The sequence below is a fragment of the Ambystoma mexicanum genome, chromosome 8, assembly GCF_040938575.1.
Source record: "Ambystoma mexicanum isolate Mex_15411 chromosome 8, UKY_AmexF1_1, whole genome shotgun sequence".
Lineage (NCBI taxonomy): Eukaryota > Metazoa > Chordata > Amphibia > Caudata > Ambystomatidae > Ambystoma > Ambystoma mexicanum.
In genome coordinates this window covers 317,925,196-317,952,543 of record NC_090929.1, presented here as the reverse complement: position 1 = coordinate 317,952,543, position 27,348 = coordinate 317,925,196, and positions in this window count along the sequence as shown.

Sequence of the window (27,348 nt, the reverse complement as noted above, 5' to 3'; positions counted from 1 at the left end):
GGCAGCAGATGCGTTTGAGTCAGAAGGGGGAATTATGTCATTAGCACAATCAGTAGGATAGAGTTCAGGAGAATTAGACAGTCTATATTGTGTCACTTTCCCTGCGACTGCATTGTTGCTGTTTGTAATGTTAGAAGTAGAAGGGTTTTGAGTAGAGTGCGCAGCTGGGGGTGGCAAATTAGGAGTCCAGCTGCGCATTCAAGCGTCTAGATTGCTCGCATAAGCTTCAGCTTCCTTTATATTAGGAGGTCCTTTTAGGACTTGAGAGTATGATAAAAAGGTACTGAAAGGAAAATTTGGATGAGGTGATCCCGAACAATGAGCCTCGATGAGGTAATCAGGAAGAAAACTTGGTTTATGAAAAGATTTGCCATCAGGATTTAGCGCAGACTCTGCGGCGCATTCTTGCATGGTTGTATCAGAGAGCATGGGAACCTGGATAACCTCATCATGCGGGTAGCAATTTTGAGGGAGTGCGTTGCTCGATTGGTCTGAATGAATCTGCTTTGTCTGATTTAGGCAGAGAGTACCAACTTTATTAGAGTTTCCAGAAGTTGCAAATGTGAGCAATGGGGAGAGCTGAAGCCCCAGACGCACGTTTAAGGGCAACCGTTGTAAGACAATGCATGTTTTAAGAACACAAATAAATGGGCAGGCAGGGTAAAACAGGTAACTGCGAGCAGATTGTACCTGCAGGCTCTGAGTTGATCCTGTGCACACAAACTCTGTTTGGCTGTGGCTGCATTGGAAGAGATTGGGAGGAACTGGCAGTCTTTCCAGGTGTGCCTAATTGCTGTGAATGCAGAGCTGAAGTCGTGCATCCACCCGAGGCCCGTGTACAGAAGCAAGGAGAGGGAAGCTGGAGAAAGGAAGACTTTCCATTATCGATGCTGGATCTGAGACACCCGTGCTGCAAAGGGGTGTGGGTCCCAAGAGTGCCTGTCGCGATAGTAGAAGAAGAAATAGTTGGGAAGTAGAAGCAGTCTGCAACCGCTGTGATTGTGAAGCCGATGAAAACCTTGCCAGTCACTGTAACCAGCTTAATTGATGCTCCCATGTAAGTAAAAGCGAGTAAAAGTTGTTCACAGTCGTGGGAAGTCACTCTAACAAGGGAATTGTGTCACATGCTTGTTTCACCAAAGTTAAAGTGCCTGCGTGAAGAGAGAGATGTTTTTCCCATTGTTAGATTTGAATTGTTGCCGAATTGTCGCACGTTTCTTATTAAGAAAGGAGGATAACGTTACCGATAAACCTTTATGAAGTAGAAGCTAACTTTCCCGCAATGTTACAAGCCTATCTAACATCAAAGAGAGGTTGTGATTATGAAACTGTTTCCCGATTTCTATAAAAGCAAAACACTGCCTGAATAAGAGGGAACACAAACCTTTATGTCGAAGTTTGTCTTCAAAATAAAATTGCATGTACCTAAATTAGTTTCTACAAAGAAACTTACGTCTTGTAACATATTGAACACTTATTTAGCAGTCGTAAGAAGTTGTTGAAGTCACAAGAAGAGCAATCATTACCCAAGCCAGTAGACAACACCCTTTCCAGGTGAAACCAGCCCAATTAAGAATTGAACACCGTTGTTTGAAGGTTGTTGAAGCTGTTGCAAAGCAAGCGTCCTCTGATATAAGGGTGACAAGGTAATCCAAGGCTGGAAGAGTGGCAATACAGCTTTGGGGTAACTACTATAGACTAGAATGTGTACATGAAGCTGGGGAAGGGAGCCGGGTGCTTGTTAAAACAACTATTTACTCTGTAGAGCTGAGACTGCTCAAGTTAAGAGAGAGAAACAGTCTGGAAGCTAAGACAGATTGTGTGGTAGCTGCAAGACAGAAAGGAAAAGCAGAGAGGCTGCCCTTTCTTACCATTCAAGAAAGAAAAGGGCCTTGCCAACCTGTAGAGGTCGAAGAGTATTGCTGAAGTTGCCTAAAATACTTTATAATTTTCAAGTTGCAGCAGAAGTAGTAGAACTGTGGTTGTCTAAAATGTTTTCAGAACATTATTATTCAAATGTAGGAGAAGCAGCAGTAGTAGACTGTGAGGCAAAAGGAGCCTGCTCTCACAGTATCATTGGCATAAGGGAATTTCAAAGGAGAGTGCAACCCAAAAGAGGAAGCGTCCTGACAAATTGTATTCAAGACACTGCAGAAGTTACAAGCAGAAGAGTTGTTATTAAGCAGAAGTGGTACTTTTGTTCTAAACTCTATTCATTCTTTACTGGAAGGAGGCTATCCAGGAATACCATTGGTGCTGTTGTTTTCTTTATGGAACTTGGAAAGGGAATCTTTTCAAACGAAGAAGGAACTGTTACCAGTGTATTTTGCTTGAGTGAACTTCTGTTTCTTTGGAACTTTTCAAGAACTGATTTGAGACTTTTATTTCCTTGGAAGAAATTCTTGGTCATCTTTTATTTGTGTTTTGATTGTTCTGTTGTTTAGTGTGAGGGCCAATTTTATGTATTGTATTAATTTATTGGGTATTTATAATGCGCTTATACAGCCAAATGGTGTTTCAAGGCACATCAAGACAAGGGAGGGGGGAGGTACAGGGAGAAAACAAGCAAAAACACTCCTACTAGGTCTTGAAACATTCAGAACGTGCAAGTGCCATAACAAGAATGCAGGGGAAGGGAGGGGAGTAGGTTAGGAGAGGGTAGGGTGGGGAACATGGAAGAAGAACGATAACGTTCCTACTAGATTGTGAGACAATTTGGAGCGTGCAAGTGCAGTATCAGAAGAGGGGAGAGGGGGGAGGAGGGGAAGCGTAGGTAGGGATAAACAGGGAAGAAGATTTCAATAACGTTCCTACTAGGTCATGAGACAATTCGGAGCATGCAAGTGCGTTAACGGAGAAGCAGGGAGAGGGAAGGAGGGGGACCGTAGGTAGGGATAAACAGGGAAGAAGATGAACAATAATGTTCCTACTAGGTTGTGAGACGATTTGGAGCGTGCAAGTGCAGTATCAGAAAAGAGGGGGGAGGAGACAAAGAGTGGGTGGAGGGGAAGTGTAGAATGGGATGAGCAGGGAAAAAGTCAAACAATTACGTTCATACCAGGTCGTGGGACAATTCAGAGCATGCAAGTGCAGTAACAGAAATGAGGGGAGAGGAGAGGAGAAGTACAGGATGGCGAGGAAGGGTAAAGCTAAGGCGGGAGGCAGGAGAAGGGAACATAAAGTGTAAGTGAACAGGTTCACTTGCACTATTGAGGAGAGGGTGCACAAGGGAGTGCTTGAGGAGAAGTGGGAAGGAGCACAATGGATGACCACAGAGTCCTCCAAGGCTGGAACAACAGAGGAAATGTTGTCCTTGAAGTTCAGGAGGAGCAGGAGAACACCTGTTGGGTGAGATTCTCACAGAGAGGCCATCCAGACACCTCGCCAGGTGATGTAGGGGAGAGAGAGGAGAGTAGGAGGGAAGAGGTAGGTGCCCAATGGAGGCCTGGGAGCAGGTAAGGGAGAAGTATGAAGCAACTTCAACACAACAGCAATGCAAGAATCAAGTGCCCAGGATAAAGGAAAAAGCCTAAGTTTCAACATAAAGCAGAAAAAGTGGTTCCATGTGTTAATATCCCTGAAAAAAATATTGCCATACAAGAATGGCACTGTTTTTTGCGGCTATTTTAACCAGTTGGAGCGGGGGACACCCCTGCAACCCCCCCTCCCATTTACCCCATAAATTATCCCCACAAATAATGTCGCCTATGGCCTTTCCCGGCAACCATATATATGGCAACATTATTTGTGGGGATAGTATTACCTGATACCGGAAAAAGCAAAACGCCTAGATACAGATTTCCCGGAAAGGGGTGTGGTGGGGAGACCTAGGCTTCAACATACAGCAGGAAAAAGCCAAACACCTAGATACGAAATACCTGAAAGGGGGAAAAGGCCTAGCTTTCAAACAGCAGAAAAAAAGCAAAAAACCCTAAATACGAATTTCCTGGAAAGGGGGGGAAAGACCTAGGTTGCAACATACAGCAGGAAACGCAAAACACCTAGATATGAAATACCTGAAAGGGAGAAAAGGCCTAGGTTTCAAACAAATAGCAGACAAAAAAGCAAAAACACCTAGATATGAATTGCCTGGAAGGGCCAAGTGCCCGGGATGGACAGCATATAATTGTGGGCGACATACAGTAGACTAAAGTATTGGTAAAAGGAGCAATAAGAGAGGTTAGACAGTTCAATATGGTGCTGTAATGGCTGTTCCCCCTAACCACACGTTCCTTATCTTGTCAGTCACCACTGGTTGATGGCTGTGCTGCATACTCCACTGGCAAACACAGTCAGGAGCTGCTACTGAAGGAGCTTCTCTTTGCCTTGGGCCCTTAGCCGCAGGGGCTGTCCTGGGGGCTGTACTAATGAGGTGGTCGGCAGCCAATGGGGGCTGGGAGGAGGGCCATGGGGAGGGGAAAAACACCAACGGCGATGGAGGCAGTGGAGGGGGACACGAGAGCAAGGAGCGTGTAAAAGGAAGAAACACAGAAGGACAACTGGCCTGAAAGGGGGGGCTCAGGAGAAAAAGGTAGAACGACTACCCACTCACCTGCACTCCGTGATAGAAATCGATTGCAGGGTGACCTGCAGAAAGGAAAAAAACTTGCAGAGCGAGGTCGGCGGCCAATGGGGTGTGGGGAGAAGGTCATGATGAGGGGGAAAACACCAACTGAGAAGCAGGCAGAGGAGCTGGACACGAGCGCAAGGAGCACAGAAAAGGAAGAAAGGAAGAAACATTGAAGGACAAGTGGCCTGAACGCAAGAAAGGAAGAAACACAGAAGTACAAATGGCCTGAAAGGGTGCAGGTCGGGGGAAAAAGCGAGAAGGGCTACCCATTTACCTGCACTCCGTGATGGAAACGGAGTGCACAGTTTGTGTATGCTAGGAGGTTTTCCCTCAGGTCCTAGTCGAGTAGGTTTACCTAGGGTTTATTTTCTGTTTTGTTTAAAATAAAATTTCAAACCTTGAGAAAACTAAACACAGCTGTGAGCCTCACATTACTGACCCCTCACAAAGGGCATTGAAGAAATCTGCTTGCAGTGCCAAAATGAGGCGTTGGAAACCATGTATTGGCAAAAGGGGTTTGCATACAATTTTCATAGATCCAAAAATACTGAATCCACCTTCTTGAAATGAACTTCGAATTCCCACCTAGCAATCCCTGCTCTTCGTGAATCCTTTCAAAGCTATATTATTGTTGTTATTAGGGTTTTTATTGTGCATAGCAAAGGGAAGCACCAGAGTGCTATACAATCATAGGGGGAACAACATATTGAAGGAAGCAGAGAAACAACTGTACATTTCTGGAAAGTAGCGAAGCTGGGCAATACAGGATTGGGTAAATAATGTTGGTATATGATTCTGAATTAAATTGATTTAAGAGTGGGAGGAATCACACGACAAAGGTATTGCTTCTTTGTAGGACATTATGTGGTGTACTTATGCTGTAAGGTTTCTGCACCACAGCCGCAGGGACTGAACCTTTTATGTAAAGGTTGAGCAGTGAAACCCAATGCTGTCATTAAAATATAAAACAATATGGGCCTTGCACTGCTCTTCACTGCTGTCTCTGTTGTGTGATCATTGCAGCTGATGTACCCATTCTGTCAGGTTTTGGGCCACCCTTTTATGCAGAGCGGTTTTACAGTAATCATTGTAAGCAGTTTTTAACATGGAAGTCATGATTAAACAACAAACAACACGAGAATTATTATGTTCAACTAATTTCAAGGTTCTATTATTATGTTCAAGGGACGCACAGGCTTTCATAAATGTACAGTTGACACAATGTCCACAAGGGTAGTGTCGTTCTGTTTGTGGCAGCCCCCACAGTGTGCAGTCAAAGAACATTGTGCATCTGGCAGTGGACGGATTGTTCTTATTAACCTTTGTTTAATGTTTCTGCATCTTTTAAATTCAAATAAAGGTTTAATGGAACTTTGCCCTTACTTTCATCAGATGCCAATTATTTTTTAATAACCGACTTATTTTAATACTTACTTGTGAGATGATTACACACAGTATTACCACACTCCTCATAATACGTATGTTTGTTCAAAAATACCTCTCTATTACTGTAAAGAGCTCCTCTCTATGTTTGATTACTTTCTTGGGTATCCTCAATCCTTTAACCAAGAGTTCAAATTATTTGCATGTCTCTTGAAATCTGTTACATGTGATCAATGTCTGTGAATATGCAAAAATTGGCGAACCGGTAAGTTTGTTCTAATGATTATTTTTTTAAACACTTTTTTATTGATTTTATTTGAACCAAACAACCCTCTAAACTTGCAGTACATATTACAGCATTTCAAGTTTTGTGCAATTCAAACAATGTCTACTGCGTCTCCCGTTCCCTCCTCCCCCATCCGGGCCTACTCTACTTAACGATCTGCTTCTTCATCTTGCAGAGGGGTTCCCTCTTCTGTGTTATCTACTGGGTCCTGGTCGCTCGACCAGTCCTGAGTGGGCCCAAACAGTGTGGCTATTAAATGTTTCCAAGCTGTCGGGGTTTCTGCTTCTTCATCCCCTCCAGTATTACTAGCTTCCTGCCACACTCGACAAGGCTGGTCACTGACTGAGCCTCCCCACTTCAGTCAGCCAGCACCAGAGCAGGAGCTCTTGGGTGCGCTCGCCGTTTGCCTGGAGCTGCAACTGCTCTCCCTACCCGGCCTGGAGGCTGAGGTAAGCCTGCATGGCATTATCATAGCGCCTCGCAGCCTCCGACTGAAGCGCTGCACTAGACACCTAAATAGGCTCCATAGCATTGCCATATGCTAATGATTCTATCGTGATGCTTACTAGATTCGACTTCATTGAAAAACCCTGATTTTGACCTTATTTCGGCTGAATACATCCGTAAGCCCTTTGTTGTGCTCCCTCCAAGATGGCCGCCGCAACAGGGCTCCCTCCGACCAGCATCTGCCTGTAGGCTGCTTCACTGGGAGACACCCGGATTGGCTGGCCCCTTCTTCATCTTCCTCTAGGATTTGCCGGCTGGCGAACGCCAGCCCTCGCAAAGGCACCCGACAAGGCTGGTCACTGACTGAGCTGACCGAGCTTGGCCGTGCTCGAGTGCGCCTGGCATCCTGTCCCAGCATATAGCGCTGAGATTCATGAACTATGTCCTTATTGTAGCGTTACCCGTACTAACTTGACTTTGGTATCTTTGGTGATTAAACCGCCTACATACTGCCGCCTGCTTGAGCGTGCCCACGGCACAGAACGTTATCCTCATTATCAGTCAACCTTATATTCCACGCATTCTGACATGCATGTCTGTATAGCCCAAGCCGCTAAACACTGCCTATGCCTGCAATCCTAATGATTACTAATGCAAGTGCTGCTGCTAATGTATACTACTTGTTGATGCCCACTCTTTAAGTCATTACCTGTGTCCTATCTGTTGCGTACCTGTACGATCTGCTACATTAATCTTAACTCCTTGCACTTCTTACCTGGATGCGCAACTATACTCGTCAACTGTGCTGACTTCCACTATTTCCACGCCATTTGTACCTACCCAGTACCTAGCTGCTATTAACCCACCTCATTCTAGCCCAGATTCTAGACAATGTGCGCTGCATGACGCCCTAATGCTTCTCTATTCTTCCTGATTGTTCATGATGCATGCCTTTCCTATCCAGAGGTCCAGAGGTTATTGCCTGCTAGTATATGTGCCTAGACTACCTCCTTGTACCACCCAGACATAAAGGCTCACTCATTACTGTGCATACAGACGTCCTGACATTATATTAGCATATGCCATAAGGGTACTAAGTTAGAACCTTTACTCCCCCATTTACCTGACTGAGACTAGTATCTCTCCCTGCGCTACGGCCTCTGCCTCGCCATTACAGTCTGAGAGCTTAATTTGCAACTGTTCAACCTAAGCAGCTCTCCTAAGTACTAGATTATATTTCCATTGAATACACTTCGCACAACTATTTAGCATGTTCCCCTGTGTAACAGCCTTCCTGCCTGCCTTCTGCTCCTTATGAATAATATAGTATTGTCTAGCACACCACCTCACCACTCGATTACCATGAATGCGATCAAATCTACTACCAGCTTACTCTTAGACTCACACCTAGAGCTACCCTCTAGTTCCCCCTGCTCCACCATAGACAGGAACCTTAGACTTAGAGCAAAACTAGCTAAAAGCTACGAGCCACTCGCCCGCTCCCTGCCGACTGCACAAAGACTAAGATCCATAATGCCAATCCAAATACCCCGAAACTTAGCTTACATATTAACTCCCACCCTAAACTACCACACAATCTCTCTAGGCAGAACAGTACCAAAATAACTCAGAAATCCCCTCCCATTACAACTGCTACAACCACATTATGCCCCCAAATCAAGGGAGCCTTGATTAACGCAAGATCGCTAGTAGCCCATGCAACTGAAATTGCAGATCTGATTCTCAAAGAAGACCTTGACCTCCTGGCCATTATGGAGACATGGCTTCATCCAGCAGCAGGCCGTATGCTCATGCTTGCAGTCCCAGAAGAATATACTATCCTGAGACAAGACTGACCCAACTCTAGAGGAGGAGGTGTGGCCATTATCCACAAATGCAGCCTCACTATGAGATTAGTTACCTCCATCAATGTCCCCTCATGCGAACTACTCTCAGCTAAAGTTCCCCTCAATAATGCCCAAACTCTCAATATCCATGTGGTCTATCGCCCTCCAGGCCCATTAGGACCCTTGGATGAGGATATTAACACTATCCTATCAACCAACCTTAAAAATTCCACCCAGGTACTCACCCTTGGAGATTTCAACATGGGCTTCAATGACCCGAATGACCAAGCGGCCTTTACCACGCTCAACACTCTCACAGAACTAGGGTTCACACAGAGATGTACGGAACCCACACACGCCAAAGGTAGAATACTTGACTGGGTAGCTGAGTACAACTGTCAAGCCAATATTACCGAGATTTCCCCACTTGCCTGGACTGATCACCACTTGGTATCGTTCTCGCTCTCCACTACTAGACCTCCACCCGTGCCGACTAGCAGGGCACCACCCACTCTCACGAGAAACAAAATGAGTATTACTGTGGAGCGACTCATCCCAAACTTACTCCCCACACTTAACACACTCCCTGACAACTTGGACCCTGAGACGTTGGTTGAGGAATATAACACAATTATGTCCACCTCACTGGATCTAATTGCCCCTCTCAAACTCAGACCAAGCAAGCCCAAAATGCATCTGAACAAATAGTATACTCCATTCCTTAAAAATTTAAGACCGCAGAAAAGAAACTGTGAGGCTACCTGGAAAAAAGCACCATCAGCAGCCAATAAAATCAAACTCAAACTTGCGGCCCTGTACAAAAAAGAAATCTTCTTAGCAAAACGCACCTCCTTCGACTCTCATATTACCCAGGCCAATTCAAACATGAAGGAACTATTCACTATCCTTAAAGAAGTAGAAACCCCCATAGCACCACTAGATACCTGCATTAAAGATAAGACCTGGTGTTCTGAAATCCAAAATGCCTTAGCTAATAAGATTGCTACATTACAAATCAAAATCTCTTGTAAAGAAAAGCTCCTTTGAACAACCCCCACCTGCCCAAACTACCTGGAAAATCGACCCTGAGTGAAACCACCCCCTTCAATTTTTCCAAAGTGACCATACGTGAAGTTGAAAAAATGATCCTGTCTCTGAAACCATCTAACTGTCAGGGAGAACTGTGCCCGGCACAACTCATCAAGTATGCTGCCCGCGACCTCTCCCCCTTCATTTCAAGGTTAATCAATGCCTCCTTTTCGACCAGTTCCATCCCCACCAACCTAAAACAATCGGGTTTTACCTCTTCTAAAGAAACCTACACTCGACCCAGCCATTCCCACAAACTATAGACCCATAACGACTGTACCATTCCTTCTAAAAATCCTGGACAAGGTTGCCTATGTACAAATCCAGAAGCACCTAGAAGAACATCAATTACTAGGAGCTAGACAGTCAGGCTTCCGTCCCCAACATGGGACCAAGACGGCTCTTATTGACCTTAAAACACAGATCGACACACTCAGAGATAACGGCCAAGCCGCCTTAGTTCTCCTCCTCGACCTCTCTGCAGCATTCGACTTGGTCAATCACTCTGTATTATGCACACATTTACACACATCAGCCCACTTTTCCGCTGAGGCCATTACTTGAATTAGATCATTCCTCAACAGCAGAACCATGAGGGTCTTCTCACCTACAGATGCAGCAGACCCTATACCTATCACTGTGGCGTTCCACAGGGATCCTGTATCTCCCACACTGTACAATATATTTACTAAGCCCCTTTTCGATGATTTGGATCATCTCAGTATCACCTACACCAACTATGCAGATGATACCCAGATACTCCTTCCGCTTTCAGGAGATTATGAAAAGGATTTGTCCTTGGTGAATAGGGTGTACATCATCATCCAGGCATGGATGGCTACACATGGTCTATGCCTGAATGATGATAAAACTGAATTTATCACCTTGGGTACTACTGCTAGTCTGAAGAAATTAAGCCCTGCTTATTCATCGTTCATGATTGATGGCAACAGCATCAGGGTGGATCATGAAGTCAAAACACTGGGATTCTTCTTGGATTCCAACTTTTCACTCAATAAACAGGTGAATTCGTTGGCGTCCTCCACGGCCTACACGTGTAAATTGATCCGTACAGCCAAACCCTTTCTATCCGACACTAGCTGCTTAACCCTTGTCAGAGCCCTCATTCTGTCTCGACTGGATTACTGCAACGCACCCTATCTTGAATCATCTAAAGCCATCACTTGCAAATTACAAATTCTCCAGAATAATGCTCTCAGAGCGGCCCTGGGCATACCTAGAAGAGATCATATTTCAGTATACAGCAAACAGAACAATTGGCTCCCTGTTACTGACAAAATTCTTTAAAAAACTGCTTCACTTACCCATAAGGCCCTTAACAATGCTGCTCCTATTTACCTGATTGATTGATTTCAGAGACAAACCTCCCTGAGACCCACAAGAGTAGCATACAGAGACTGCCTCCTTGTCCCCAATTACAAACGCTCCACCATTGGAGGAAACAGCTTCCCAGTCAAAGCAGCTAAACTGTGGAACTCTCTCCCACCTACTCTCAGAATGGACCTACCTTACCAAAACTTCCGTTCCAAGATCATCCTTTGGCTGAAGAATTAAGCTCTCCAGTACTCTGAGCCCATAAACCCTGCCTATTCTCAGTTGCACATACTGTACTTACCTGTGTTAACATGTATATATGTATATAATTCTTGCATTTTATGTTGATTTTGTAAATGCATATTTCACTACTGCTGTAACTAAGTTTTGCAAATTCCTGTAACTGCTGCGCCCTGTTACCTTAGGGTATTTTGGCGCATTACAAATAATAAACAAACAAACAAACACTGCAGTTTCAGATTCTGCCTATTTCTGAAGGTCTTTCCACCATATTTCTAGCCTTGGTCTATGGCATGCCTTCCATCCCATGGCAATTCTACGCTTCGCAAGTATATATGCCAAATCCTTTCATTTACTTACATGTTTAAGTTTACGTGGTCTGGGAAACCCCCCTACCACCAGACATGCCCATGCTGTTTCAACACTTATCTTAATCCCTTTTTCTTCTAATCTGTAGGCTATTTCTCCCCAAAAGTTCTCGATTGCTGGGCATGCCCAGAACATATGCGTCATCCCGGCGTTTTCTTCGCCGCATTTGGGGCATGTTTGTCTTTCTGCGTTTTTAAATTTAGCTATCCTCTGGGTTGTCATATAAGCCCTGTGGGTTATATACAGTTGTATTTGCTGTAGCCTCGCATTCTTTGACACTTTCTTGTGGTACCCTTGGGCCCGCTCCCACATCCCATCACTCACAGGGACACCCACTTCTTCCTCCCAGTCCTGTCTCAGTTGTACCACTTCCTTCCCCACTTTGGACATCACCAGCTCATATATCTTGGATATCTCGTGCCCTCCTCCTGCTATATCGATATATCGTTTCTATGGCGGCGTCTGGTTGCTCCTCTAGTACTATTTCGGACCATGTCTCTTTGATTCGCCGCACCATCCTATGATATGTAATATATTGTCCCAAATTATTTTATCCTCCCCTCTTGCCATATGTCTCCCATTGTTGCTATCCCTACTGGTTCCCAGTGCTTCTTGGTCATCTTCATTAATTGGCCTTCTTTTCCCGTCAATGTGACAAGTGGCACTTGCGGGGAACAGGGGGATGGGTTCTCCATTACCTGACAGGCCTGACAGGCCTTATGCCATATTTTCCATCCCAGTGCCGTCATCTCTGGGCGCTCTTTCATATCTAATTTGGGCAGCCATATCATTTCTTTCAGGAAGAATGGGGCACATTCCAGTGTAAACAACCTAGATTCTGAGGTTGGATCTTCTGATAACCACTTTGCCACATTTTGTAGTTGGCTCGCTAGATAGTATATCTGGTAGTTTGGCAATTTTATACCCCCTTTATCATACGAATTTTGTAACTTCCAAAGGGCAATTATGTTCCTCGACCCATGCCAGATAAATTCCCTAAATATGCTATGTATCCTAGCGAAAAATCGCCTTGGTATCATATATGGTATGTTCCCGAAATAATGGAATAATCTCGGCAGAACTACCATTTTCAGCATTGCCGCTCTTCCCATCTTCGCCAATGGGAGCTTTGCCCAAATCTTCACACTATTTTCGATGCTCTTGACCGCTTTCTCAGTATTGTGTTTGTGCTCTGCCTCCACCGTATGGTAAATGTCTATCCCAAGGTATCTGAATGTGTTGACCTCCCATGGTATTTGTAGTCTGTAATTGATCTCGCGGGATCCCTACATACCTACCCAGTGGAAATATACATGATTTTTTGGGGTTCACCGCTATGCCAGATAGTGACGCAAATCGCTCCATCACTTCCAAGATATATTGGAGGTTTTCTTCAGGGTATCGTAAATACAACAGCATATCGTCAGCGTACAAGGAGACCAAGTGTGACTCCCCTTTTATGTTAATCCCTATTATGTCATACTGTTGCCTTAGATATATATCGCCAGGGGCTTTAGCGCTAGGATATACAGCATAGGAGACCACGGGCATCCCTGGCTAGTACCCCTACTAAGTTGCCACCTCTCCGATATTATTGCTCCCATTTTAACCCTGGCCAGCGGTGCGCTATATAACAGTTTGACCCATTTCAGATACTGAGGCCCTATCCCATAATTGGACAGGGCTGCAATCAGCAAAGGCCATTTGACTGAATCAAAGGCTTTTATTGCGTCCAACGATACAATTGCAATTTCGCCCGCATCCCCTTTTGTATGTTCTATAACTCGGTGAAGTCGTCTAAGGTTATTGGATATATTCCTTTCCGGCACATATCCAGTCTGATCAGGATGTATTCGTTTATTAATGATCCGTCTCATTCTATCTGCCAGAACCGCTGTGAGCATTTTGTTATCTTGATTAAGCATTGACAGCGGTCTGAATGATCGGCAATCTTTGCCAGGCTTATTGGGTTTAGGGAGCGGTATGATAATCGCCTCTCTCAGGGACTCTGGCAACCTTCCTGTTTCATATGCCTCATTTAGCATCGATAGAAGCACCTCATTTCTATACATTTTATAGAATTCACTAGGGAGTCTGTCGGCCCCCGGAGTCTTGCTGGTGGGTAGCTGCACTACCACCTCTTCTAATTCCCCCAGGGTGATCGGGGCATCTAACTCCTCTCGCTCCTCTGCGCTAATTTGTGGCATGCCTATGTCTTCCAGTGTTTCCCTTATTTCCCTGCGTTCGCTTCCCCCTTCATCCCCATACAATTGTTGATAGTACTTTAGAAATTCACGATTCACCCCCTCTTGGGTGTCCACTATACGCCCATCCTCCTTCGTTATTGCTCTGATTGTAGGTCTGGGGGTCTCGCTTTTATATAACCATGCCAGTACCCTCCCTCGTTTATCTCCTCCGGCATGTTGTCTCTCTACATACTTTTTATAGTTTAGATTGCACAATCTCTCCCAGTGTCCCGCACATTTCTGTTGCAGCCTGAGTATGGTTTCAGTATTTTCCTTGGTGTTACCCTCTCTGCTCAACGCTGTTTCTAGCTCTTTTTCCGCTTCCTGTAGTTCTATTAATATCCCTTCTTGTAGTCCCTTGGACTTAGCTATGGCTATCCCCCTCACTACCACTTTAAAGGCTTCCCACAGCGTGGCAGCTGACTCCACACTGCCAGTGTTGGTCTCAAAGTAACTTGTTATTTCTTCTCTCAAATCCTCCCTAATCATTGTATCTTTTAGTGCCTCGGCTCTGAGGTGCCACGTTCGAGTGATCTGATAGGACCTTCGCTTTGTATTCTGTTTGTACTATTTCTGCCATTAGTTCCTGTGTGGCAAACATATAATATAGCCTAGTGTGTACATTTTGTGGGGCCGAGTGATGTGAATACTGTCTGTCCAGCGGGTGACGCGCCCTCCATGCATCTTCGAACCTGAAGTCCGTCAACAATTACTGCAACGCCCTGGCAGCCGGGGTGGGTCTGTCTATTTTGTTATCCGATCTGCCTACTTTCGGGTTTAGTGTGCAGTTAAAGTCACCTCCCCAGACCACTGCCGCCCCCAAATACATGCTCATTTTGGCATACAGGGTCTTGAAATATGCCACAGTGTCCTGGTTTGGGGCATATGTATTTATGATGCATATTTCTTTATTTTCCGCCAGCCCCCTTATTGCAACCATCCTCCCATCTGCCTCCACTGTGGACTGTAGTAACTGGAATGGGACATGCAGTGCTACCCAGGTGATCACCCCTCTAGCGTAAGCTTAATATGTTGCGCCGACAACTGTCCCCTTCCACTTCTTCCAGATCACCTCTAATCTTTCTTTTGTGGGGTGAGTCTCTTGTATTAGGGCTATATCTATTTTCTGTCTACGCAGATACATCATAACCTTATTCCTTTTTAGGTAGCTATTGAGCCCCCTAACATTCCAAGTGATTACCTTAAGGTCCCCCATGATCCAATAACATCCTGCTCCTCCCTTTGCAGGTCTCCAGGTCTTGCTTGGAGGCCATCGCTCATGTCTGTAAGCTTGTTCCCCAACTTCAAACTGTCCCTCCCCTTTAACCTAGCTACTTCCCCAACTTCCCTCCCTCCCCCCACCCTTCCCAGCCCCAACTCGAACACCCACTATCCACCGCCCGCCCAATCCCAACTGATGCCCAGCTCCATCCTTGGATCTCGGCATCCCCGCATCTAGTCCTCCTTCCGGCTATTGCCAGTGCTCAGGACACAGCACGGAGATATCGCCCTATTGGCGTTTCTGCTACGCTACCTACTGGGGATAGGTTGCCTACCTCCTATGTCTCCTGTATTGATTCCAAATCACTGCACACTTCTAGTTTTAATCTGGCATGCACACTTCTATATTCCAGTCCAACAAATCTACATATTAAGTGTGCCAATTACTGAGCCTCTGCCCTGTTATGCCTTTGCGTCCCCCTCAGGCATAATCACTTGTAATATCTCCTCCCCCCAATATTAACAAACATGGCGTCGGATCACTTATCCTGTCCATCTCGCTCCTGCCCTTCTCCGAACTCTGAGCATCCCTGGGCGTCCAGCCATTGTTCTGCTTCATCTGGGGTTTAAAAAAAAGGGCTTTGCCTCTGTGTAGGATCTTGAGTTTAGCGGAGTACAAAAGCATATATGTGTATCCGGCCTTCCGTAGTCTTCTTTTCACTGCCACGTAGCTATAGCGTTGCCTCTGCACCAGCATGATGTAGTCTGGGTATGCAGTGATGGTCGCCGATGCCCGCGTTATAGTTCTGCCTTTCCAGAAAAATTCCAGGATCTTTTCCCTGTCTCTGTAGTTCAAGATCTTTGCTATGATTGCTCGAGGGGGAGCCCTGGGCTGGGGCCTCCTTGTCAGGGTCCTGTGTGCTCGATCAATTGCAAATCCCTGGGAGAGCCGGCTGGCCCCCATTTCTTGGATTATCATATTTTCCACATAATCCATTGGGTCCGAGCCTTCTTCCCCTTCAGGCAGGCCCACCACGCGTATATGGTGTTGCGTCTTGCTCGCCCTTCCGCTTCCTCTGCCCGTTCTTCCAGGTTGGACACCTGTTATTTTAATATGTGGACCTCCTTAGTATGGGTGGCGCTCGCATCCGTGTTGGTTTTCACCACGCTCTCCAGGCCACTCGTCTGTTCCACCAGTGCTCTCACGTCTTGTCTCAACAGGTTGACCTCTATTCCTATTGCGCCGATCTTGAATTCCAGTGACGCTTTCAGGTCTGCCATTGCTGTCCCCCACAAGGATTTTAGTTCAGTAATGGCTGCAAGGATCAGGTGGTCTTCCCTTGGCGAGATCCCCCCATCCCGTGTGGTGGCTACAGTTTGTGCCGTCATGCTTGGGGACTTCCCTTTGGCCCCCATTGCTTTTGACACTCCCTGTCCTGCTCGTCTGCTGCATACAGGTGTGACTTATCAGTGCTGTGCCGTTCCCGTGCCAGCTTCCTGCCCCACTTTTACATGTGCAGGCCTGCTTACGGTGCCGCCTCTTGTTTACATTTGTTCTTAGTGTGCGGACATTGCAGGGTCTGCAGATCTCTTCAGCTGGCCTTTCTGCCCAGCGTGCCTCGGATTTTTCTCGTGGGGCCCCCGACCCTTTTCCGCTCACCTGTTTGTGTCCTATTCCAGCACGACTGTCCGTTTTATCTGTGTATGAGCCAGGATAGGCTATTATGCTGTGGAATGTGGCAGACACAGTCACTTAATAGTGCTCCCCCCCCGCTGTCATGCCTATCCCCTTTTTCAGCAGTGCAGAGCAGTGATTCTTGATCCCCACGCAGGGAGGTCCTTCTGCAACGTGGCCCTTCTAGCATTGGGCTGTGGTCCTGGGTATAGCCCGGTGTTACTTCGGCTTTGTTGTGTGCCGGGGTCCAAGTTATGATTATGTCCTCGAGGTACAGGGTGCAATGTTCACTAATTTAGCTGTCTGTATCCAGTTTATCACCGCTTGCAGCGTAGCCCGTGCCCCCCCCCACTTTGGCACTCCAAACCAAGTTCCATGCACTTTGGACCCTTCTGGGCCTGCTTATTAGGTGCGGCCCCCTCCATGCATTGCCCGCATTGTCCTCTGGGTGGGGCTTCTCCTCCCTGAGTTTGTCGTATTCTTCAGCCGTGTCGTTTGGCCCCACAACTTTTATGGGCACTAGTAAATGAGAGCGTGCGCCCGTCACTGTATATGTTCTAGTTCATCTCTGGTGCGCTGGGTATTGCAGAGCGTTTAACTGTAGGCAGAGGTCCCACTTCAGATACAATGTATCCCCGCCTGCATCACTCGCTCGCTCAAGTTTGGAGTTCTGACACACGGGTCATGGCAACGCGCCAGTCTGTGTGTCACTGATGCAGCTCGAGGCTCTCCATGCCTCTGTCTGAGGCAGTGTTAATACGTGTTCACTGCAGCCCACGCTTGTCAGCTGCCAGCCCGTTCCGGCCTCATCTGCATATCTTCTTCCCCTTCGTGTATCGCCGTCTGCACGTGCACCAGCCGCTCTCTGCACTCCGCAGCGGGTGTGCGTGTTAAGCGGGGACTCTCGCTCGCGCCCCTATTTCGGGTGCTCTGCTTCAGCGAGCCGGGCACGCACCGCGCTGCCTCACCTCTCACTGCGGGGGCTCTGATTACGGCGCCGGCGTCCCCATGTGGCTGCACTTTCTACTCTGGTTCTGGGGGGGGTTCACATCTAATTTAGCTCTCCAGTATACGTTGCATTTCTGTTTAATGACAGGCGTTTTCAGTGCGGGTATCCAGCTGGCCTGCCTTCTCGCCGGGCTTCTCCTTCCTTTGTTCTATTTTCGGGGCCGGCTGCCATTTTCCCCCCGGATCTCCGGCGTCTGCCTCTGCTGCATTTTCTTCCGTAGTTTGCTTGGTACAGCTCGGATTTCTTCCGGGAAGCGTTCTTTCTACGCAGTATGTGTTCATACAGCTTGGTTATTATTTCAATGGCTCGTGCTTCAGTGTAGACATCCTTGCGCCACAGGATCTTGAAAGGATCAACAGGAGACCATCCGAGATACGTCCTGTCTCATGGCTGCTTAGCCATGCCCCGATTATTGGATGGTTACTTTCATAATGCAGGAATGTGTTTCAATCCGTGGATTTAATAAAAAAAAGTCAGTTGTTAAAATCTCTTTAGTGTTCTTTATTAATAAATCCAAGAACCCTATCTCAGTACGACTCCCCTGCATAGACAATTTAATATCATCATTCTGGCCTTCCAGCCAAGTCTTGAAATCATACAAATCATTGATATTCCGTGACCAAATCAAGAAAATATCATTAATATTCCAATGCCATTTTGCCATTTCCTCTCAGATATTGTTGGGACAGAATCCCATCTGAGTGGTGTGACAAGTAATCTGGCCTTGTCAAGGGGGACGGGAACCTCTCTCAACTGGGAGTGGGAGGCCTACAAGGGTGGCATACAGAGCCAGTCCTAACCCTGAGGTGGATGGTTGCAGCAGAGTGGGACCCAGTTCTTGTTTCCCTGCTCTTGTGGCATTATGCTCCTGTGCAGACCAATGTTATCTTCATCCTTGCTCCAGCAAACAGAAATGTTCCATTGTTTTTCCGTTGTTTACAGCACCTCAGAAGAACCACATCGTCAGATTGATGTGGGGGATGAGGTGCGAGCCGAGAGAAAACTGCATTGCCAGACTGCTCTGGGAAAGGAAGGCATCCCGGCACCAGTAGACAGAGAAAGAGAGCCATGCACCCGGACTGCTGTAGGAGATCACAGCACACCACAAACGAGAGAAAAAGCTCAACTCACGGAAGCCGACACTGGACACAGAGATACACCACGACCAAGACCGAGAACAGAACACATGTCCAGCAGCACCAGAGACTTTGCTGGGCTGCTGAACCCACATGGCGAGCCTATGCAACAGAACTGAGGCCCTTCATCAACAGGGACCTAAATGGGGAGAAAACCCCAACACTTTCCAGTAAATTTACTGGGGAAACCGGGTGAAACCAAATCTGGAACACGAACAAGAGTACTAGCCTTCCTGGGTCGCTATCCATACTACATAGTAAATCCCCATGGAGAGTGGTAGTGGGAGGAGGAGAGTGGTAGTGGGAAGAGGAGAATAGTAGAAGAGAGAGGAGTAGTGAAGTGGAGTGGGAAGAGTGATGACATCAAAGAGTGAAGGGGAGAAGTAGGAGTGAAACATCTGAGGGACGGAGGACTAGTGGGACGAGGAAGACTTTGACGGAGTTTAACAAGCTACCTATGGAAGAAGACAGATTTTTTTTAGACAGTAGGGGTCAACAATTCGATAGCACTAACTATGGGTTACAGATGCCTGTTTTGGGAAAGAGGGTCATGGGTACATGGGAGAGAGAGGGATGGCCCTAAGATTCACAAAGAAAATAGAATCCCCTGAACTGTCTCAAATTATGTTTTTGTGCCATCTGTGACTGGGGCAATTCTGAGATTTTCTGATTTTTGTAACACAAAATAACGCTGGTAATTTTTTCTCAGAAAGTGGGCTCAGCTACACAGCCCTCCATTTCTTAAATGCTCCATGCTGAAAAGTATATTGCACATGTGTTCTCTTTTGTGAACCCTGCTCATGGACATCGCAGAAACTGACATATAATTTGGTAACATGGCAGCCAGAGAGTCCTATTTATATTCCTGACAAGCAGTCTGTTGAAATCCAAATTAATTCCATCCACGGGCTGCTCTTAACAATGGGCACCAGTGATCCAAATGATTTGTAACTGTACATCCCCAAGGCCCAGTGGCAGATTGATTAATACATTTATGCTATGTCTGGTTTGATATAGTGGCCTATAAATCGCCAAAATCCATTTTATTTCTTTGTATTCAACTGCCTTTCCAGTGACCCCTGCAACTTGTAGAGTTGTGTGTATCACTATCTGGACAGGTTGACCTGACCACAGGATGTTGGGGTCAGTCTTATAGGCTACCTTTGTTTTTTGCTGGATAGCCCCAACACCTTCCCAGAGAACTGGCTTTGCCCTCAGGTGGGCAGATATGGGACCATTGCTTCAAAAACCTCTGCCAGCACAACAGGAATATCTTACCAGGCGATAATGACTGGGGTCTCTTTGATGTCGGGCAGACAGGAGAGGTCGAGGTTTAGGTAGCTGAGGAGAGGGGCTGTCCCTGGGTAAGGGGTTCCATTACTTAAGAATTTCCTAGATCACCCACCCATTCTGTGCCCCCTTCCAGCTTCCTGTAGACAAAGCTCTCTTGAACAGACATCACCAAGCACAGACACTTGTTCACAGCAGCGATTACTGGACCGTTGCAGAACTCTTGAAATGGACCAATCTGCAGCGACAGAATTACTGTGGATGAGAACCCCCTAAATTGAATTAATCTTTGGACTCCAGAAAGATAAGTATTTTTACTAAAACTTTATTGGGGAACAGTCTGCATAAAGGCCTCAGCCATTGCGGTGAAAGAACGGCTCCCCAGGGAGGGTGCTAGCCCTCCCTCAACCACCATAGAGGAACATTTGAAATGACCTGCTGGTGGAATAGGCATGCCTCCTGTTGAGGCAGTAGTAACTTGGGCCCTATTTGCTGGAAGTGGCATCCATAAAAGTGCTCTCTGGCAACCTGCTGAGCTGGGAAGGGCAGAAGGAGAACTTACATTACCCTCTGAGACCTGGACAGGGTCCCAGAGCAACCCAGGAAGAAACAAACCGCTTCTATCCTATCCTATCCTATCCTATCACTCTCACTAAGTCAGAAAGGAAGAGGTTCAAGAGGGACATCCTGGTCTCTAACCCAGGCCTCCATATCGCTGATGCCTACATCAGTGCTTCCTCCAGACAGTTTCTTACTGACATCCTCTTTTTTGTTACCTCTCCAGACCTATGGACCCCTCATATGGTCTCTGTTCTCTCTCCTTTTTCCTCCTCTCCAATTAATGGTGGCACGTAGTGGGAGGTCCTCTTGGCCTCCTTCCACTCCTCCAAGACCATCATTAATGTGTATCTTAATGGCACTGTCTTGGTGCAGGGACCTCAGTCCAATCTCCTGCTTTTTGATAGGCATCTCCCGCATTTTATCAACTTCCTTTCTTCTCCTGCTACTCCTACCAGCTCCTCTCTGGCTCCTCCACCACCTCCTTCTTCCGCCACCTCTCTGGCACCATCCTCATCCTCTCTGGCTACTTCACCATCTCCTTCTACCACCAGTTTTTACGTCTTCCAGGCAGCTTCTTCAGGACATCTGGCCAGCTCCAGGCGCACACCATTGAGTAGGCTGCTGGTCACGTGACCAAGCCCTGCCACTCAGCTGCTCTGCCCACCACCAGTGTTCGCAAATTCCAGGCAGCAGTTTAGGGGCTCCAATCAGGCAGCTTTGAGGAGGCTGATGGTCATGTGACCAGGCTCTGCCACTCAGCTGCTCCACCCACCACCAGTGTTCGCACCTTCCAGGCAGCAACTTAAGGACTCCAAGCAGACAGTGTTGAGCAGGCTGCTGGTCACGTGACCAGGCCCTGCCACTCGACTGCTCCGTACACTACCAATTTACGTGCCTTCCAGGCAGCTGTTTAAGGTTTCCAGGCCATCTCCAGGCAGACAGCATTGCGGAGACTGCTGCTCACGTGACTACGCCCTGCCACTCAGCTGCTTTGCACACCTCCAGTATTCATTCCTTCGAGGCAGCTACTTAAGGACTCCTGGCCAGTTCCAGGCAGACAGCATTCAGTTGGCTGATGGTCACATGACCAGGCCCTGTGACTAAGGTGCTCAACCCACCACCAGTTTTTGCACCTTGCAGGCAGCAAGTTAAGGGTTCCAAGCAGACAGCATTGATGAGGCTACTGGACATGTGACCAGGCCCTGCTACTCAGTTACTCAGCCCACCGCCCATTTTCATGCCTTCCAGACAGCTACTTAAGGACTCCAGGCCAGCTCCAGACAGATAGCATTCTGTAGGCTGCTGGTCACATGACCAGTCCCTGCCACTCAGTTGCTCCACCCACCAGTGTCTGCACCTTCCATGCAGCAATTTAAAGGCTCAAGCAGACAGCGTTGAGCATCCTGCTGGTCACTTGACCAGGCCCTGCCACGCGACTGCTCTGTGCACTACCAATTTATGCGCCTTCCAGGCAGCTGTTAAAGGACTCCAGGCCATCTCCAGGCAGATAGTATTGCAGAGACTAATGCTCACGTGACTAGGCCCTGCCACTCAGCTGCCTCGGACACCACCAGTTTTTACCAGGCAGCTACTTAAGGACTCCTGGGCAGCTCCAGGCAGACAGCCTTCAGTTGGCTGATGGTCACATGACCAGGCCCTGTGACTCAGTTGCTCAACCCACCACCAGTTTTTGCACCCTCCAGGCAGCAACTTAAGGGCTCCAAGCAGACAGCATTCAGTAGGCTGCTGATGAATTGGCCAAGGCCTGCCATGCAGTTGCTCGCATAGGTGCATCACAGTTCTTCTGAGATCTTCAGATGGAATGAACAAACGTTTCTCACGATAGGCACAACCTTGGAACAGGACCAGCTTCAGGTTATCCAGCACATCGGGTTTAGAATCCAACAGGAGTTTTGTAGATTCCACGACGGATTGCAAAAAAGTGGTGACTACCTGGAGGAATATAGCTCGGGGAAAGAGAGGCTCTGATCGAAAAGGATTAGAAAGGGTGTTATCCTTTCTTGACAAGGTGTCAGCTCTGAGATTGATTCTACCAGGTATGAAGGTGAAGACAATATCGTAAGGAGAAAAGAAATGAGCCCAGCGGGCTTGTGTACTGTTTCGAGTCTGGGCATATTGTAGGGCACGTAGATTACTATGATCGGTTCGTACTTCAATAGCATGGCTGGCTCCCAACAAAAGATGTCTCCATTCTTCAAAGGCCCGTTTCATAGCAAGCAATTCCTTCTCGAGAACCGTGTAATTCCGTTCAGAAGGGGAAAGAGTCTTGGACATGTAGGCCACAGGACACTCCACCCCCTCGGCATTCTCTTGTAAAAGAACTGCTCCTAAAGCGTGGTGTGATGCATCCGACTCAACAATGAACCTTTTAGTTTGATCAGGCATTATGAGAATTGGTCCGGATACAAAACTTTTCTTGAGTTTTTCGAACGATGATTGAGCGGCCTCTGACCAGCCGAAACTCACCCCCTTCTTGAGAAGGGCGGTCATCGGTAAGATCTTTTCTGAATAATTAGGGATGAATCGCCGATAAAAACCGAGGAACCTCTGTAGTTCTTTTACACTGCTAGGAGCAGACCATTCGGTAATGGCAGAAATCTTTTGCGGGTCCATGGAAACTCTGCTGGCTGATAAAATGTATCCTAGGTATGCCACCCTTTCCTTGTGAAACATGCATTTGTCCAACTTACAAAATAGGTGGTTATCAGAGAGACGTTGGAGTACCTCCGTAATGTGTTGTATGTATGCAGTCGTGGAAGATGAGAAGACCAGAATATCGTCCAGATATACAACTACTGAGTGTTCGGAGGAGATCAGAGAAGATCTGATCCATGAAGCGCTGGAAGACAGCAGGAGCATTAGAGAGGCCGAAAGGCATAACTCGATACTCATAATGTCCAAAAGGTGTACGAAAGGCCGTCTTCCATTTGTCGCCCGCTCGAATTCGGATAAGATGGTAAGCCCCACGAAGATCCAATTTTATAAAGACTACAGCCCCTTTCACTGCCTCAACAATGTCAGGGATGAGCGGCATGGGATAACGATCGGGAACAGTGATCCTATTTAGCCCACGAGAGTCAATACATGGCCTGAGTTCAGTTGTGTCTTTCTTTAGGACAAAAAACAAGAACGCCCCGGTAGGCGATGTGGATTCTGCAATGAGACCATTACGTAAGTTCTTTTGTAGGTAGTCTTTCAGAACTTCCTTCTCCCTTGATGATAAAACGTACATCCGTCCGAAAGGAATAGGGGCATCGGGTTTTAGTTCGAGAGCACAGTCGTCTCTCCGATGAGGTGGAAGTTCAGCATATTCGGAATTCAAGAACACCGAATGGAAGGCTTGGTAGACGTCAGGAACCCCTTGTATGTGATTAAGAACAGTGGTATTCGACTTGCTTTTTTGGGAGGACAATACGGGATGAAAGCCCAATGCACTGCTAGAGAGACAGTTTCCTAAACAATAATCTGACCCTAAGAAAAGGGTCCCAGCTGTCCAGTTTATATAAGGGCATTGAACCCGGAGCCAGGTTAATCCAAGTATGATGGGATAATGAGCGGTGCGAATAATATCCAATGTGATGATCTCACTATGTGAATTTATCTTCATTGCAAGAGGTTGTGTCTGTTTGGTAATGGGTCCTGAAATTAGCGGACTTCCGTCTACTGATTCCACTGGGATAGCTAGGGATTTCAATATACTTGGTACTCCCATCTGCCTTGCCCAAAAAGAATCAATGAAGTTACCCGCAGCCCCACAGTCCACTAAGGCTGACACTTCCAAAGGCTGTGTAGAATTCCATTGAAGAGTAATGCTTAAAACCACCATGTGAGTTTCAGGGACTTCTGTACTTTGTGAGTGCACTGGTGTTGGTGAGGAACTCTTCATTAATTCCCTATCCGTAGTTCCCCTGACGGTAGGGTGCGTGCGTTTCCCTGTCCTCTTACAGGAGCAATGGGACAGTTTTGTACCGCATGATCCTTTGCCCCGCAATACATGCATAGCTTGAGTTGACGACGTTGATTGCGTTCATCAGGAGTCAAGCGACCACGTGTCGTCCCAATCTGCATGGGCTAGTCTGTATGAGCCTTGGCGGCAGTGGAAAAGGGAAATTCAGAAGAGTTTCGCGGATTCTTAGACTTAAGACGTTCCCTATGCCTTTCTTGTAAGCGGTAATCCATTTCCATCACCAGGGAAATTAGTTCTGCGAGATTCGGGGAATGAGGCACTCTCGATAACTCGTCTTTTAATTCCTCATTCAATCCTCTTCTAAATATGGTGATTAGGGCATCGTCCGCCCAGGATGTGCCTGCCGCCAATTGTTTGAACCTGGTAATGTATGATAGCAGGTCTTGTGACCCATGTCTGAAATCTAAAAGCTGTTCTTGGGCTGAAATAGTGATTTCTTGCCTCCCGAACATAGCCCGGAGGCTATTCAAAAAGGCTGGGTAGGACTCTAACACGGCATTGTTGGTGGTTACCAGAGGAGTCGCCCAGGCTAAGGCGGGTCCGGTTAAATTTGAAATTATATGCCCTACCTTGTCTCGATCATTATGAAAGAATGCGGATTTGAATGAAAACTGGACAGTACAAGCGTCTATAAAAGCTTTTAATTTATGGGGGTCTCCATCGTATAAACCCCCAGGAATGGGACCGGGGGGCAATTCAGAACAACTAGGAGCTCTTCCCATATGTTGGCGAAGCATAGCATTTTCTTGCTTTAGAGCCTGAACTTCTGTGGTCAAAGTTTGAACAGCAGCTAGCAATTGTTGTTGCTGAGCTGGGTCCATCCCTGTGAATCGACAGTACGCCGGAGTTCTCTACTAGGGGTCCAATCCTGTCTATTCGAATCTTTATTTATTTTGGGTGTTGCCAACTGTAATAAATTCGATAGTTTTACCTCTTAACAATATAAAGATATGGCAGGGATTGGACCTTTTTTCAAGAACTCACCTTCGGAGTGGATTCGGAGAGGCGTCTGTGTCAGAGTTGTCGGAGAACCGATGCTATAGGAATCCCCCTGGAACTCCTCTCCCAGGCCGCGACATAAAGTCTCAGTCGGAGAGAAGAACCCCAGGGAAACCCTCCGGGGGAATAAAACCCTGCACGTCTGGGAATCGTCTGCTTCACGGATTTCTTCTAGGCAGAAGACTGGTTCCAGACGGAGATGTCTATCCAGGGAAAGACGAGAAATAGAAATGGTAAGTAGTTGTAAAGCAAAGGGTAAGTGAGGTAAGTGAAAGGTATGACTGGACTAGATGCCCTTAAAGTGTAGATTAGTGGGAAACGGATGCTGGGACTGAAGATCCGGATGCGAAGGTAGTTCCACTATTTAAGAAACAAAGTTAGATCTAGACAGGGAGAAATGATAGTGACTGGGCATATATCGGTAGCATGTACTGGTAGAAGGGTATCTTTACCTCAGAGGAAGCCGGGTAGGAATTGGAATGGGCACGCAAATGAGGTTTGTGTGTATGTGGACGCATTTGTTCCCAAGATAAAGTGTAGAGGCTTCTGGTCTGGGGGTACTAGTCGCTCTTTTCTAACAGTTGGAAAAGAAACAGAATTAGTAGCTCAGAGTACGTAAGAAAGGACAGCGAGACAAGCCTATGTCCGTACTTACGAAACGTTGTCGTAGGAGAGTAGCAACGCATCGGCTTGCTCGAGAGGATGCCAGATAAGCTGTTCGTGGAGTAGGGGGCGGAGACCCACTGCATTTCGTGAGTCGAACATCTAGACCTCTGCACGCGGACCGAGCCGCCATCTTGGGAGAAAACATGGAAGCTGCATAACGTCGAGTCCACCAATGCCAGAGGGACCAGCGCTTCCTAAGAGGCGTGACAATCTGTTTACATTCAATTGTTAAATCAAAGCAATTTATGCTGTAATTTATGTTCTATTTTCTCTACCTAATTATATATTTGTGAAAACTTTAAGAGTATATTGACTGATTCATTTCAGCTTTAAAGGTGTGCAGGGGACGGGAGTGTCTTCAAATTTAGACACTTTTTCTTAGTTCATGTTCAGCACAGGCTCCAGAACCAGGGCTTGTATTCCTCCCCAGCACCCGGAATTATTGTAAGTGTCTTTGAAATTACTTTACACATTAAGATATAAATATGTGTGCTCCTATCAATATAATTTACCTGCAGACCACATACAGATCGTAGTAGCGAGCGCTCAACCTGCTGAGCTATCTTACTGGCATTCATGGCTTTTATACCTGTATCAAACTTCAAGCCTGCTACTTGTGGATCTGCATTTCACTGGGAAACTTAAACACCACTGTGGTGCAAATGGGTGAGGTTTATATAATATTGCACTATGATGTGCCTACCAAGTACAACAACAAAGATAAAATGGGGATATTTAATAACAGGCCAGTTTCTGCAAAAGGCTGGGAGGAATGGGATCAAATCAGTCACAAGTTATTGTAACCGGCAATGGCTCCAGAAATTGCAACAGACCATTCTGTTATTGGTGTGCGCTTTATAAAATGGTCAGCGAAGCACACTCACCTTTTAGCTATTTGTGTTTATTTTGGAATGTTTGCATGGTGGGTTAATATGCCTGGTGCGATGATTTATGTGAAACCTGAAGCTAGATCTGTGCTGCAGGTTCTTAA